Here is a 14,237-nt window from a genome sequence, read left to right as displayed (position 1 = left end):
AGCATACAATAAGGAAGTAATCACCACCATCAATTATGTTTCATTCTGCTATTGCAATAAATATGTATACTGTATTGTATAAATGCCAAGATCTGCCATGAATCTCTACATGACAGGCTGATGGGTTGTAAACGTAAACTTATGCTAATCGCAGCATTGAACTACTTAGCACAAGCTGATGTTGCAAACGAAGCTAATAACCTTACTGCTTTACATTTAAATGGCTGGTTAGCATTCACTAGAGCATTTCCTCTGAAACCCATCACCTTCCCCAGCTCCACCTGTTTAGATCTGCTACAGGTTATTATATATGCTGCTTGTGCCGCAGCAGTATGTTTTAAATACTCACAGCGCCGTATCACAGTTCCTATACTGGTTTTGCAGCAGCAGCAACAATAATTCACAACAACAGCGTAGCAGATCTATTCCGTCAAGACCAACTACACTAACATTGTCATATCCATTACTATGCTAAAATGTTGTCATGATAGAAATATATTTTCACATTGAATCTCTAAATTAGTGTGGAATGAACATAAATTAAATGACATTTTAAATGTTTGTTCAATGGAATATTTGTATTTTTATGCCAAGTCTCATGAAAAAGATTAAAGATGTCACAAAGTCTAATCCTTAACATATTTCCTATTACAATATGCACCAGTTGGCGAGTATGAGCCCTTCTGTCACTTATGGTAGTGGCAACACCAGACCATGGGGTCTATAAGAAAGACTGCTGGCATCCAAGGCAGTCAGAGCACAGAACAAATACTCGCTATCATGAGAGCCAGAAACTTTTCTTTGAAAAAAAGGGAAAAACTCCACCATCATCTAAATGCATGAATATATTTGCATATGTTAAACATAGAACTTTGGAGCTCATTTATCCAGAAATAACTCATTTTATAGAAATGAATACTGAATACAAATACTGTATTCATAAATTAGTTTTATTCATTTGATTCTGAAGGGAGAACATTTTAAATCCAGTACCAAAACAAAATGCTAATTTGGAAGCTTAGATTCAGAAACACACTACACACACACTGAAACACTGGCTATCCCTCTTCAGCTCAGTGCCATTAAAGACCTCTGTTACAAGACCTTCTGTTCTCTCATTAATGGTTAGACCAGGGCCTGGTGTCTCTGCAATTAATGACATGAAACAATGCCACTGGAAAAGCAGCAGGGTCACAAATGCCATCAGATGTGAGTTACAGCCTCCACACAGCTTTTAGATAAAGAACCGAGCTGACCAACATGAATTAAAAGCTGCTAATTAAAAACTACTGCTCAGAGAGGTCTCAAAGACAGCATTCACAAAACCGTTAAGAGCACAAACACTGTGCCCAGATTACGGTATGATGTCATTCACAGCGGCTATTAAAAGAAATGTGAAAACAGAACACTATCCAGGGAGTGTGAACACAAGCTCATTTTCACTGCTTGGGAGCACAGTAATTTCATGGCTGAAGACACTATTCAAAATTACAAAGCAACAGTGTGTGGAAACAAGTCAAATATGTACAGACAATCGTAATTAGCACTTCAAACAAAAGGTGTCATCAAACATTATACATAGACAAAATGAACCACTTTTGTCTGGGTGCTCAGTTCCATTGAATTTTTTTTATGGCCTCCAGAGCTTTGCATATGTTAGCTATTGCTCTGTTGCTTTAGAAGACTGTACTGTAAATCGGCCCAGTCCTCAGGCTGTGAACCAACAAAGGCTGCACTGCGCAGCATGTACAAAACCACCCAGGCTCATTGGAAAAATGTGGCTGCGGTGTCATTTCTGCAAAATGATATTACGCTGCTTCTTGACACTTTCAAATTGAAATGTTCAGTGAGTGGCACTGAAAATATGCTCAGTTCATCCTGAAACAGATGAACATGAATGTGGCGATGTTTTATTACATTGGTTGTTGTACGTACTGCAGCAGTTTGGAAATGAAATGTCAGGCGAGAGGTGCTAAATATGCTCACTTGAAAATAAACCAATTTGAATAATAAATCTTTTTAGAAAATAACGCACCACATACACTGAACCCAGGAGCGGATTATGACTTCCTAAGGCCCCCAGGCCAGTTACCGCCAAGCTTTCTATAGATATATCATGTCTGTGAGAGGCAAGTATTCGCTGATTTTTGGTTCCTTTGAAGAGCTCCTGTTCAACACAGAGACTTTAGAAAGTGCATCCTGTTTGTTCTCCTTATTTTACAAAACACAATGTTTTGTTGATATTGTGAGTGCACACAAATAAATGTAGTCCCTTTACCGGTCCGGACTATATATTACTTACCTCTTACCTTTATTACCTTTAAGTTGTTTTCATATCGTGAAATCCAGCACATCGTGCCTAATAGTGCACATTTATCTAGGTTTAACGTTTAAACTAACATTGTGATGCTTAAAGATTTTATTTTTGGCAAGTCATGATGATTTGAGAAGGCTAAATTGATCAAACGTAAGCTATGATGAACTCAATGTCTCCTTATTTAAAAACAAAAACTTGAATTTCTTTTTTTCTTTCTTTCTTTCAGGCATGCATCTTTTTTAATTTCAACTTAGAGAGGATAGACAGTTATAATAACAATTTTACGTACACGTGCAAATTTGTACATAATTTGTCTATATCTGTACACTGGAAACAACTTCTCTCACCAAAACAAATTCCTACTTGGCAATAAATCTCTTTCCAATTCTGCTAAATAGTAAGTTTTCTGATACCCTTCACACAAAGAAGGAAGCTCATATATTGGTTCAAACATGATTTGAAACAGGATGGAACAATGGTTCTATAAGAGGTGTGCAGGGATTCATATATTCACAGGGCCTTATAGTAACAGCCCTCATACATGGAGATCCTTGTATAGGTTATATGGGACCCATATAGTAAACATAAATAAACATCTTCATTGTTGCTGGGTTTTCTGTACCAAACTGGATGGTGCAACCTTAAATCCCAGGGCCCCCCCGGGCTCCTGGTAGTCAAGGGCCCCTGGGCACTGGCCGCATTGACCCGGTCCATAATCCACCCCTGACTGAACCCTATCCTTAACCTGATAGTAGTAATCTGATAGTACTAACAAAAAGCAAACGTTACATAAAAATACTCTTTTATTGTGACACGTTTCTCAGAACATGTGATATACATCAGGACTTATATCTCACAAGTCCCGTGAAATATGTTTCCCTTCCGGGAACTCTACACTGCGTCCTGAAACGCTGTGGGGAACGCCATTGGCGGGCCGCACTCTGAGTCATGTCCAACGTCCAATGAGAAACGGGAGTGACGTCACAGGCGCGGTGACGTCATCGACCAGGAAGTATAAAAGCACGTGCGTTTGAAGCTGGCGTCAGCTTTTGTCATTCAGCGAGAGCGCTCTGTGTTATTGTCTGTCTGATTCGCATTCTGCTGTTTTTCAGTGCCAATTGCACTACTTTTATTTGAGCAGAAATGCCAGGGGGAAAACGTTCTTTTAAGAACGAACGTTCTTTTAAGAACGAGCGATCTATGGCGGTTCAGCAGCCACATAGACGGTGTGTCCCTCCCTGCCAACGCTTCATTGTTGGTGGGGATACACACGATCTATGTGTAGCCTGCTTGGGAGCGGAGCACGCTAGGTCAGCCCTTGAGGGGGCTGGCTGCCCGCAGTGCGAGCGGATGCCGCTGCGGTTGCTCCGTTCCCGGAAAGCCCTCTTTGAGGAGGGGGCTTTCGCTAGCGTTCCCCGCGGGTCTGGCCCCGCTTCCGTCGAGGCGGAGCGGCAGCTGCACTCGTGGGGTTCGCAGCTAGATCTGCTGGAGGGAGTTGAGACGGGTGATCCCCTATCTCTCTCCTCACCCAGCGGATCGTATGACCTCCTCTTGGATGAGGAAGCCCGCACTGCGGTTCCTTCCCTCCGAGAGGAGGAGTCAACGCTTCTCCTGTCTTCCTCCGAGGAGGTTGACATCGAGAGCGTTGACCTCCCACAACCGCCCCCCCGTTCACCCCAGTATGAGGAGCTGGTGGAGGTGCTGACGAGCGCGGTGGCCAAGCTCAACATCAGCTGGTCACCCGCTCCAGATCCAGAGCCCCAGGCGAGCAGGCTTGATGAGCGCTTCCTGCGGGCTAAATCAGCACCTCCCAAACGGAGCCTTCCTTTTTTCCCCGACCTCCATAAAGAAATCGCGAGGTCGTGGGATAAGCCGTATTCCTCTCGTCTCTTCTCCCCCGCCTCAGATTACTACGGTAATGTGGGGGGGATGGAGGGATACGGCTACAGGGCGATGCCTCAGGTCGAGCAGACACTAGCGAGCTATCTGTCTCCCGGCCTGGCATCGTCCCTGAAGGCTCCGTCCTTGCCCACCAAGCCATTAAAAGTAACATCAGGCTTGATGGGCAAGGCTTATGCGGCAGCAGGTCAGGCTGGTGCATGTTTACACACCATGTCTGTGCTCCAGGCGTACCAAGCCGACCTGCTGAAGGAGCTTAGTGATGGCGAGGAGGTGAGCGTGTCAGAGATGCGTAGGACCGCTGATCTGGCGCTTCGGGCCACCAAGGAGACCGCTCGCGCTGTTGGGCGGTCTATGGCAGCCTTGGTGGCCGCGGAGAGGCATCTCTGGCTGACCCTGTCCGACATGAAAGAGAAGGACAGGGTCACGCTCCTGGACGCCCCCCTGCACCCCGCTGGCCTCTTCGGTGACTCTGTTGACACAGTTGTCAACAGGCACCAGGAGGCCCGTAGGCAGGCAGCGGCGTTCCAGCGCTACCTCCCTCGCCGCACTTTCTCCTCTGGGGCTGCTGGACGGGAGCAGCCCCAGCCGCACTCCAGCTCCTCACACAGGGAGACCCAGAAAAGGAGCGTTGCTACCCGTGCCCCTCCGGCACGGCCTAGAGGGCGGGCTCAGCAACGCTCCAAGCCGGGGTCCTCGAAGACTAGGCCCGACCTGAGGGTCGTCCTACAGTCTAAGAGGGCCGCGGCTAAATGGCCCTGATGGTCGTGGCCCAGGGCCAATGAGGGCAGCCCCTCTCGAAGTTTCAGGTGCCTCACCGCCTCTGAGGAGTACGGTGACCACCTCTCTTCGGGGCCCTCAGGAGATTCGTCAGCTAACCCTGCCGGTGTTACAGGGCGCGGCAGTCTCCCGCGAACTTCATTCTCTGGTCCTTCCGCCCGGAAACGTAGCGGAACCAGAGTGTTCGCCACCCCCACGGGGGTCTCGAGAGCGCTCACTTCAGGTGCATCCTGCCAGTTCGCTGCTACAGGTCACCAAGTTAGCTCCTCTAATAAATCCAGAGACCAGTCTCGAGAGGCTGGTTCCCTTAGTAGAATTTCTGGCAGCGTGGAAACTACTGCCAAATATTTCTATGTGGGTCCTGCGTACTGTAGAGAAAGGTTATTCCATTCAATTTGGCGCCAGGCCGCCACCTTTCAGCGGGGTATTTCCTACTCTGGTAGGCCCCGAGCAGGCTCTGGTATTGGAACAGGAAGTGAATACTCTCCTGAGGAAGGAGGCCATCGAGGTGGTCCCTCCTCAATGCAGAGAAGCCGGGTTCTACAGCCGGTACTTCATTGTTCCCAAGAAGGATGGGGGCCTGCGGCCCATTTTAGATCTCAGACAGCTAAACCTCTCAGTAAGAAAACTGAAGTTCAAAATGTTGACTGTCAAACAGGTCGTGTCCCAAATCAGGTCCGAGGACTGGTTTGTCACGATAGATCTGAAAGACGCATACTTTCACGTCTCCATCCTTCCTCAACACCGGAAGTTTCTCAGGTTCGCTTTCAGGGGCAAAGCTTACCAATACAGAGTTCTTCCGTTCGGCCTAGCGCTCTCTCCCCGAACTTTTACGAAGTGTGTGGATGCTGCTCTGGCTCCATTGCGACTCCAGGGCATCCGCATACTCAACTACATAGACGACTGGCTCATTCTAACCAGTTCAGAACAGTTAGCGGCTCAACATCGAGATGTTGTTCTTGCTCACATGAAAAAGCTGGGGTTGAGACTCAACGCCAAGAAAAGTGTGCTATCTCCATTACAGAGAACCACTTATCTAGGTGTAATCTGGGATTCGACCACGATGCAGGCACGATTGTCACCTGCTCGGATAGAGTCGATCCTTACTGCAGTAAATGCGGTCAAGCTAGGCCTGCTACTCACTGTCAAACAGCTCCAAGTACTGTTAGGTCTTATGGCAGCTGCATCCAACGTGATACCTCTTGGACTGCTGTACATGAGACCACTGCAGTGGTGGCTCAAAACCAAAGGGTTTTCCCCGAGGGGGAACCCATTCCGCAAGATCAAGGTCACGCGGCGCTGCCTACGTGCCTTAGTCATGTGGAAGAAGCCCTGGTTCCTACTACAAGGTCCAGTGCTGGGAGCTCCTTGCCGCCGCGTCACGCTAGCGACAGATGCATCCCTCACCGGGTGGGGAGCGGTCATGAGTGGCCGCTCCGCCCAAGGCCTATGGAACGACCAGCATCACTCCTGGCACATAAATTGCCTAGAGATGTTGGCAGTGTTCCTGGCTCTGAAGCATTTCCTTCCAGACCTGAGAAACCGTCACGTGCTGGTCCGCACGGACAACACGGCGGTGGTCTACTATATAAACCACCAGGGAGGTCTGCGTTCACGCCCCTTATACAAGCTGGCGTACCAGATCATCCTGTGGTCACAAGGGAAGCTTCTCTCATTGAGAGCAGTTCACATTCCTGGACGTCTCAATGTGGGAGCAGACGTCCTGTCGAGGCAGGGGCTGAGGCCCGGGGAATGGATGCTTCACCCTCAGGTGGTGAAGCAGATATGGAGAGTTTTTGGTCAAGCCCAGGTGGACCTCTTTGCGACTCAGGAGACATCGCAATGTCCCCTTTGGTACTCTCTAGTTCCTCCAGCTCCTCTAGGACTGGATGCCATGGTACAGACGTGGCCGAGGCTTCGTCTGTACGCTTTTCCCCCGATCGCTCTGCTCCCGGGAGTTCTGGAAAGAGTGCGCTGGTACGGAGTACGGCTGCTGCTAGTAGCCCCGTACTGGCCGGCCCGAGTATGGTTCTCGGATATAATCGCTCTCCTCGACGGCTCTCCTTGGGAGATTCCTGTCAGGAGCGACCTTCTTTCTCAGGCTGGGGGCGCAATACGCCACCCCCACCCAGAGAAATGGAAGTTATGGGTGTGGCCCCTGAGGGGGCACAACTCATAGAAGCTGGTCTCTCAACCGAGGTTGCTGAGACCATCCTTCAATCCAGAGCTCCCTCTACGAGGAAACTTTATGGCCTAAAGTGGAACCTGTTTGCGTCATGGTGTCACGAACGCCACTCAAACCCAGTCCACTGCCCGATCGGTACAGTGCTGGAGTTCCTGCAAACTCGTTTGTCCGCTGGGTTAGCTCACTCCACCCTGAAGGTGTACGTGGCGGCTATATCGGCTTACCACGCCCCTCAGGGCGGCCTTTCAGTGGGCAGAAACCCCCTGGTCTCACGTTTCCTCCGCGGTGCACTCAGGCTGAGGCCTCGTGCAAGACCGAGAGTCCCTACATGGGACCTGGTTGTGGTATTAGAAGCGCTGTGTAAGCCTCCCTTCGAGCCTCTGGAGGAGGCCTCCGATCGGATGCTTACCCTAAAAACAGCACTGCTGTTGGCGCTAACATCTCTCAAGAGAGTCGGTGACCTACAGGCCCTTTCAGTGGCCCCTTCTTATATTGACTTTGCCCCAGGGTTGGCCAAAGCATTCCTCTACCCAAGAGCTGGGTACACACCCAAGGTCCCCTCAGTAACACCACAGCCAATAACGCTGCTAGCGTTTTATCCTCCTCCATTCGTGGAGCACGACCAGAGGAAGTATAACTTAATGTGTCCAGTAAGAGCACTAGACACTTATGTCCACAGAGCTGCCCTGTGGCGTAAATCAGAGCAATTGTTTGTCTGTTACGGCCCCCCTAAGAGGGGGTGCCCGGCTTCCAAGCCTACTATCAGTAAATGGATCGTTGATGCCATCTCTACTGCATACGAGTCCTCTGGTCTCCCATCCCCGATGGGAGTCAAGGCTCACTCAACTCGAGGCGTCGCAGCCTCCAAAGCTCTGATGGCAGGTGTCCCAATCAAGGACATCTGCAGTGCGGCGGGTTGGTCCTCACCTCTTACGTTCGTCAGATTCTACGAACTAGACCTCAGAGCCACTCCGGGCTCAGTCATCTTTCAGCCCTAGCATTAAGGCTAGGCTCAAGAGGTCAAAAAGGCGCTTTCCTTCGAGTAAGGAAAAGAGTTTTTACCCCTTTTTGTTCTGGCAAAATTCCCCAGACAAAGGCGTATGACTCTCCTCTACATTCCTTCCAGCCTCGTGTGCCTGAGGGCCGAGGCCTGTATTCCTCGTGTCTGGTGGTTGATCACAGACAGAGATGAGTTCCAGTGTCCTGGCAGGATCACCAGGCACTTCCTATGTCCCTCTTGTACTGGCTGTACGCAGACAATGGACTGCCATTTCTCCTCGTGTGCCTGAGGGCCGAGGAGCTTTTTCTCCCTCTGCACTGGTCGTGTGACAGGCAGCGGTTGAGAACCCTAGCCTCGTGTGCCTGAAGGCCGAGGTCTCTTATCCCTCTTGTCTGGTGGTGGATCACAGACAGAGATGAGTTCCAGTGCCCTGGCAAGATCACCAGGCACTTCTTGCGTCCCTCTTGTACTGGCTGTAATGCAGACAATGGACCACTATCTTTCCTCGCGTGCCCAAGGGCCGAGGAACCCCTTTCTTCTCCCCCTGCGCTGGTCTGTTGACAGGCAGCGGTTGAGAACCCTAGCCTCGTGTGCTTGAGGGCCGAGGCCTATTCTATCCCTCTTGTCTGGTGGCTGATCACAGACAGAGATGAGTTCCAGTGCCCTGGCAAGGTCACCAGGCACTTCTTGCGTCCCTCTTGTACTGGCTGTAACGCAGACAATGGATCGCCACTTCTCCTCGAGTGCCCGAGGGCCGAGGAGCATTTCTCCCCCTGCTCTGGTCGTGTGACAGGCAGCGGTCGAGAACCCTATCCTCGTGTGCCTGAGGGCCGAGGTCTCTTATCCCTCTTGTCTGGTGGTGGATCACAGACAGAGATGAATTCCAATGCCCTGGCAAGGTCACCAGGCACTTCTCGTGTCCCTCTTGTACTGGCTGTAATGCAGACAAAGGACCACCATCTCTCCTCGTGCGCCCGAGGGCCGAGGAGCTTTTTTTCTCCCCCTGCACTGGTCTGATGACAGGCAGCGGTTGAGAACCCTAGCCTCGCGTGCCTAAGGCCGAGGCCTACTCTATCCCTCTTGTCTGGTGGCTGATCACAGACAGAGATGAATTCCAGTGCCCTGGCAAGATCACCAGGCACTTCTCGTGTCCCTCTTGTACTGGCCGTAACGCAGACAAAGGACCACATCTCTCCTCGTGTGCCTGAGGGCCGAGGCTCATTATCCCTCTTGTCTGGTGATGGATCACAGACAGAGGTGGATTACCACTCGCGTCCTGGCAAGATCACCAGGCGGAGTTACTACAGTGTCTCATCAGGTAAGTATTGCTAGACACTGTCCCTTCTCGGTCTTGCGAGACCAGACGAAGGATGACATGACCTCGTGGGCTCGAGGGCCGAGGTCTCTTTCCCTCTGATCTGGTGGGCTACACAGTCAGAGATGTATTACCGCCCATGTCCTGGCAGGATCCCCAGGCTGAGGTTTGTAATGTACTAACGCTGTCTTTTTCCCCCCTTGTTCTAGCAGACACTAGGCAGGGTGCGGAAATTATGGGGACGTTGATACCTCGTTCCCCACAGCGTTTCAGGACGCAGTGTAGAGTTCCCGGAAGGGAACGTCTCAGGTTACGTATGTAACCCTGGTTCCCTGAGGGAACGAGACACTGCGTCTCGGACCATAATTCCCGCATCCCTGCTGCGCTCGCTTCATGCCTATGAGCTGACGCCAGCTTCAAACGCACGTGCTTTTATACTTCCTGGTCGATGACGTCACCGCGCCTGTGACGTCACTCCCGTTTCTCATTGGACGTTGGACATGACTCAGAGTGCGGCCCGCCAATGGCGTTCCCCACAGCGTTTCAGGACGCAGTGTCTCGTTCCCTCAGGGAACCAGGGTTACATACGTAACCTGAGACGTTTTTTCTGTGTTTTATGATTGAATACAAATTTATTTTAAAATGGTGTATTTCGCGTCTTGCGAAAAAGTGTCCACAGGTACATTTTCGCCATGAGATCAGGTAGATAAATGAATATGAAAAATACCATGGTTGTATAATATTTCTTTAAAATAATGATATTATATGTTTACTTTGAGAATTATATTTTAGTATACAATAGCAATATATTTCTGTCATTAAACCAGACTTTTATTTTGTCACGAAGGTCTATCAGCTTTACTTTCCATTTCAGTGTGTATTTGACAGTAGTTTTTTCTCAAATGAAACAATGTAAAGTATAAGAATTAATGTGTTTTTCATTAATGTGTTTTTCAGTGCAGTTTCCTTGAGTTAATATTTTGTAGTTTTGTTCTTTGCAGTTTACTTCAGTTAAGAGAAACAGTTCGTTCTGGGAATGTTTTGTATCACTACTAATGTACTGTGAGTCCCCCTGGCCAGCGAAAGGTGCAGTGCTGGCTGATAACTGGTACTGGTACTGTGGTAAACAACACTTGCAGAATGAGCTGGACAGGCCTCTGTGCACCAGTGCAGCTGCAACATCGTGTGACTGTTATGCATACACAACGTGATTTGTCTTTCAGGAGCAAACGATCAGTGGACAACGAGGACGTCCCTGAGGAACATCAGATGAGGTCACACTGGACTCGGTTCTGGAAGTCTATGGTACCTCAGTTCGGCGTCTCTGACCTACTGAGACAACAGAACATCATGCATTATCGACTGGCATCATTTGTTAACAGCACCACAGCTGCACTGGTAGGAGGGGTACAAAGCGAGCTGCGTGCACTGAGACAGGTGGTCGTGCAAAACAGGTTGGCCCTGGACATGCTTCTTGCCCAGCAGGGAGGGGTTTGTTCTGTTGTAGGTGACAAATGCTGCACATACATACCTGCAAATGATGAGCCCGAGGGATCAATTGGCACTGCTGTAGCTACTATGAAGCAGATCTCATCCCAGATATATGAGGATGAGCTAAAGTCTAGAACTAACAATTGGAATTGGGGTATTCTCTCTAGCCTATTTGGCACGTTTGCACCTTATGTCTCAATGATAATACCGGTATTACTTATTTTGTTTTTATTGTGTATTTTTGGTCCATGCATTGTGAAATGTTTCACACAACGTATGTATACTATGGTGTCTGCTATCTCTGCAGGATATCGCCCACTGCCACAGAAGGATAGAGAAGAATCCAGACTCTAGAGGAGAGTCTGGAAGAGGGGATTATAAGAATTAATGTGTTTTTCATTAATGTGTTTTTCAGTGCAGTTTCCTTGAGTTAATATTTTGTAGTTTTGTTCTTTGCAGTTTACTTCAGTTAAGAGAAACAGTTCGTTCTGGGAATGTTTTGTCTGTCTGTTTCAGGGTTATCTGTCGTCAGGAAACCAGTTGAGTGCGGCTGCACTATCTTCCTCTCATCCTTATAGTTGCCCTGGATCATCTGTAATTTTCCTTCCCATATGTAGAAGTATTTGCTTAAATGATATGTGAACCCCCGCCTACATGAAGGCTTGTAAGGGTGCTGTATAAAAGATGGGACTGCCCCATCTTCTTTAGTAGATAACAATAAACCAACTTGTATTAGACTTTGGTGTGTTGTTGTCTATCCCAAGCGCTTGTTGCTGATCCACTCGACAGATCTGAGAAAGGCCTGAGAAACTGCAGTGACCCAGAAACGAGGTTCTAACATAAAGCTAGTGAAAAGTGGCTCTCAGAGCAGCTCAGGAGAAGAAGTTCATGTGTTTATGTCTCAAATATTGAGACGAAGACACTGAAAAAAGTGGACACCACGTGTGTTTGAATTTGTATATCAGATGAAACCGTGACATGCATTCACTCACACAGAGACACACAGAACATGCATACTGTTTGATTAATCCATATTGAATAAAAATGTTTACAATTTATCGTCAATACTGACATTTTAGTGCAATCTCATTCTACTGTGAATGACCATTAAGGCACATGGTTTCTCCAATGATCTCTGCTTGGAAGGAGCATCGTCTACACTGCAGTCTTGCAAAGACATAGCTCCTGGTAATCCCTGCAAACTCAAATTACTGTGCAAATAGGCTCCACAACACTAAGTCCAACCAGGACAGCTAGGAACCTGGGGGTTTTATGACCAACTGAACTTTTCAACCCACATCTTAACAATAGCTTGGTTGTGTAGGTTTGTACTTTACAACATCAGGAATATCAGACCCTTTCTGTCAGAATGTGCAGCACAGCTCCAAACTTTTCTAATTACAAGGCGAGACTATTGCACTTCTCTACTGGTGGGCCTTCCAACCACTGTGACTAAACCTCTGCAGATGATCCAGAACGTCTGGTCTTCAATCAGCCAAAGAGACCATACGTCACAGCCCTCCTGATCTCACTCCACTTAGTGTCAAAAGTCCCGGTACTTCGGTACCAAGTCGGTACTAAAAAAAATTAAATGTTACGGTTCCAGGTTTTCTTTAGTACCGGTGGTACCGACTATCCGGTCGACCCGGTTCTTGACGCGCTATCTAAAAGGTGCGCACAGCGCAGTTGCGCTCTCCTCGGCGCTGCTGCTGATGCGGTCGCTCTGAATCCACTTGTTGACAAGGAAGAGCCAGGCATGCTACAAACATTTTCGATTCTCGGCTGAAGGCGAACATCATAGATCGTCTAGGTTCTCTCAAAAGAAGGAAACGCATCAAACTGAAAAAAACACAGTGAAGACCGACTGCAGGATCAAATGAAAGAGTTCAAGTAAGGTATGTTTCAATTTAATTTGATATTTCGAGCTTCTGTTAAGAACATTATTGCATATTTTAATTTGAATGTCGAATTGTAATGTTGTTAATCGTTAGCATAAGCGGCTAACGCTAATATGCTGGGCTTTGGGACGATTTTGGGCTATTTAACGCTCCCATAATTTTTATTAGGATAAAAGAAAAAAGAAATACATGATATATGTAGGCCTACTACTTATACACAAAAGGCCTGTTTATCCAAAATATGTGTGTTAAAGAATGTACAAATGCATCGTTAACAACGTCTGTATTAATATTATGCTTAATATCAGTCTGTCAGAAAACGTTCTTATTCTTGGCTGGATAACTCTAGCAGGTTCATAAAGCTTTTTATTATTAAATATGAACGCAGTTTGGATTAAATAAAAGTACAGTCAAATAAAACACGTTTGATCTCCAGTTTAGTTTTGTCATACTTTACAATAAGATCAAATTCATGCATTATCTAACAAACTTAAGTGAACTATGTATTTTTACAACATTACTTCAAAATGTTATTCAATACAAACACATGATCATTCATGTTTGTTCATGTTTAACAGTTTAACATGATTTTATGGATTAGTAAATGTTGAAATGAGCCTAACCTTAAGAAGAAGAATTTCCATATAACTACTGTTTTTTTGTAAGGTCATGTTGTCTAACAAATGAAATCGTTTTGTAAAGAGTTTTCAATACTGCATTTTCTATCTGTGATAGACAGCTAACTTAATATATGTAATCTTATCTAAATTTATTATAAAAGCTGAGGTTTGTTATTTACTGAAAATTAATATTTTTGCTGGTGTCAATGATCTAATGTTGCATCTGGTCAGACTTAGCCCACTGCTTTACTTAAATGTATTATATTTTCTTTTTACAGCTGCAGATTGAGGAAGATCATGAAACACCCCAGCAAACTCTAAACAAGACAACAGTTACAGATGTTTTTATAAGCAGCAGAAACAAACTTTTGGATGAAGCTTGTGTACAATTTTTGAATGCCTGTAATTTATTTAGTTGTTATTTAATAATTAAAATGTTTACAATCCTTGAAATACTTTTATTACTTGGAAAAACCTGAAACTAAATTTAGATAAGTATAATGAATGACATTGGTTTTTGCACATTTTATTTTTCTTTAACTTTATTAATAAAAAATTTGTGTTGTTCAATCAATTTAATTGTGTTTTACTTTGGTACCGAAATTGGTACCGAGAACCGTGGATTTTCACTGGTATTGGTACCGAATACTGAAATTTTGGTACCGTGACAACACTAACTCCACTGACTCCCAGTTGTGGCAAGAATCAAATTTCAGGCCTTGACACTGGATT

The 14,237-nt window shown here is 46.8% G+C and overlaps 1 protein-coding gene across 3 annotated transcripts in view; it reads right to left on the bottom strand.

The window, feature by feature from the left end:
- Positions 1–14,237, bottom strand: part of rhbdl3 (rhomboid, veinlet-like 3 (Drosophila)) — a 122,623-nt gene that overhangs the window by 75,251 nt on the left and 33,135 nt on the right. The gene's annotated exons all lie outside the window — the stretch shown is intronic.

The sequence above is a fragment of the Garra rufa genome, chromosome 12, assembly GCF_049309525.1.
Source record: "Garra rufa chromosome 12, GarRuf1.0, whole genome shotgun sequence".
Taxonomy (NCBI): Eukaryota; Metazoa; Chordata; class Actinopteri; order Cypriniformes; family Cyprinidae; genus Garra; species Garra rufa.
The sequence above is the reverse complement of the archived record's forward strand: the minus strand, read 5'-3'. Positions and strand labels throughout refer to the sequence as shown.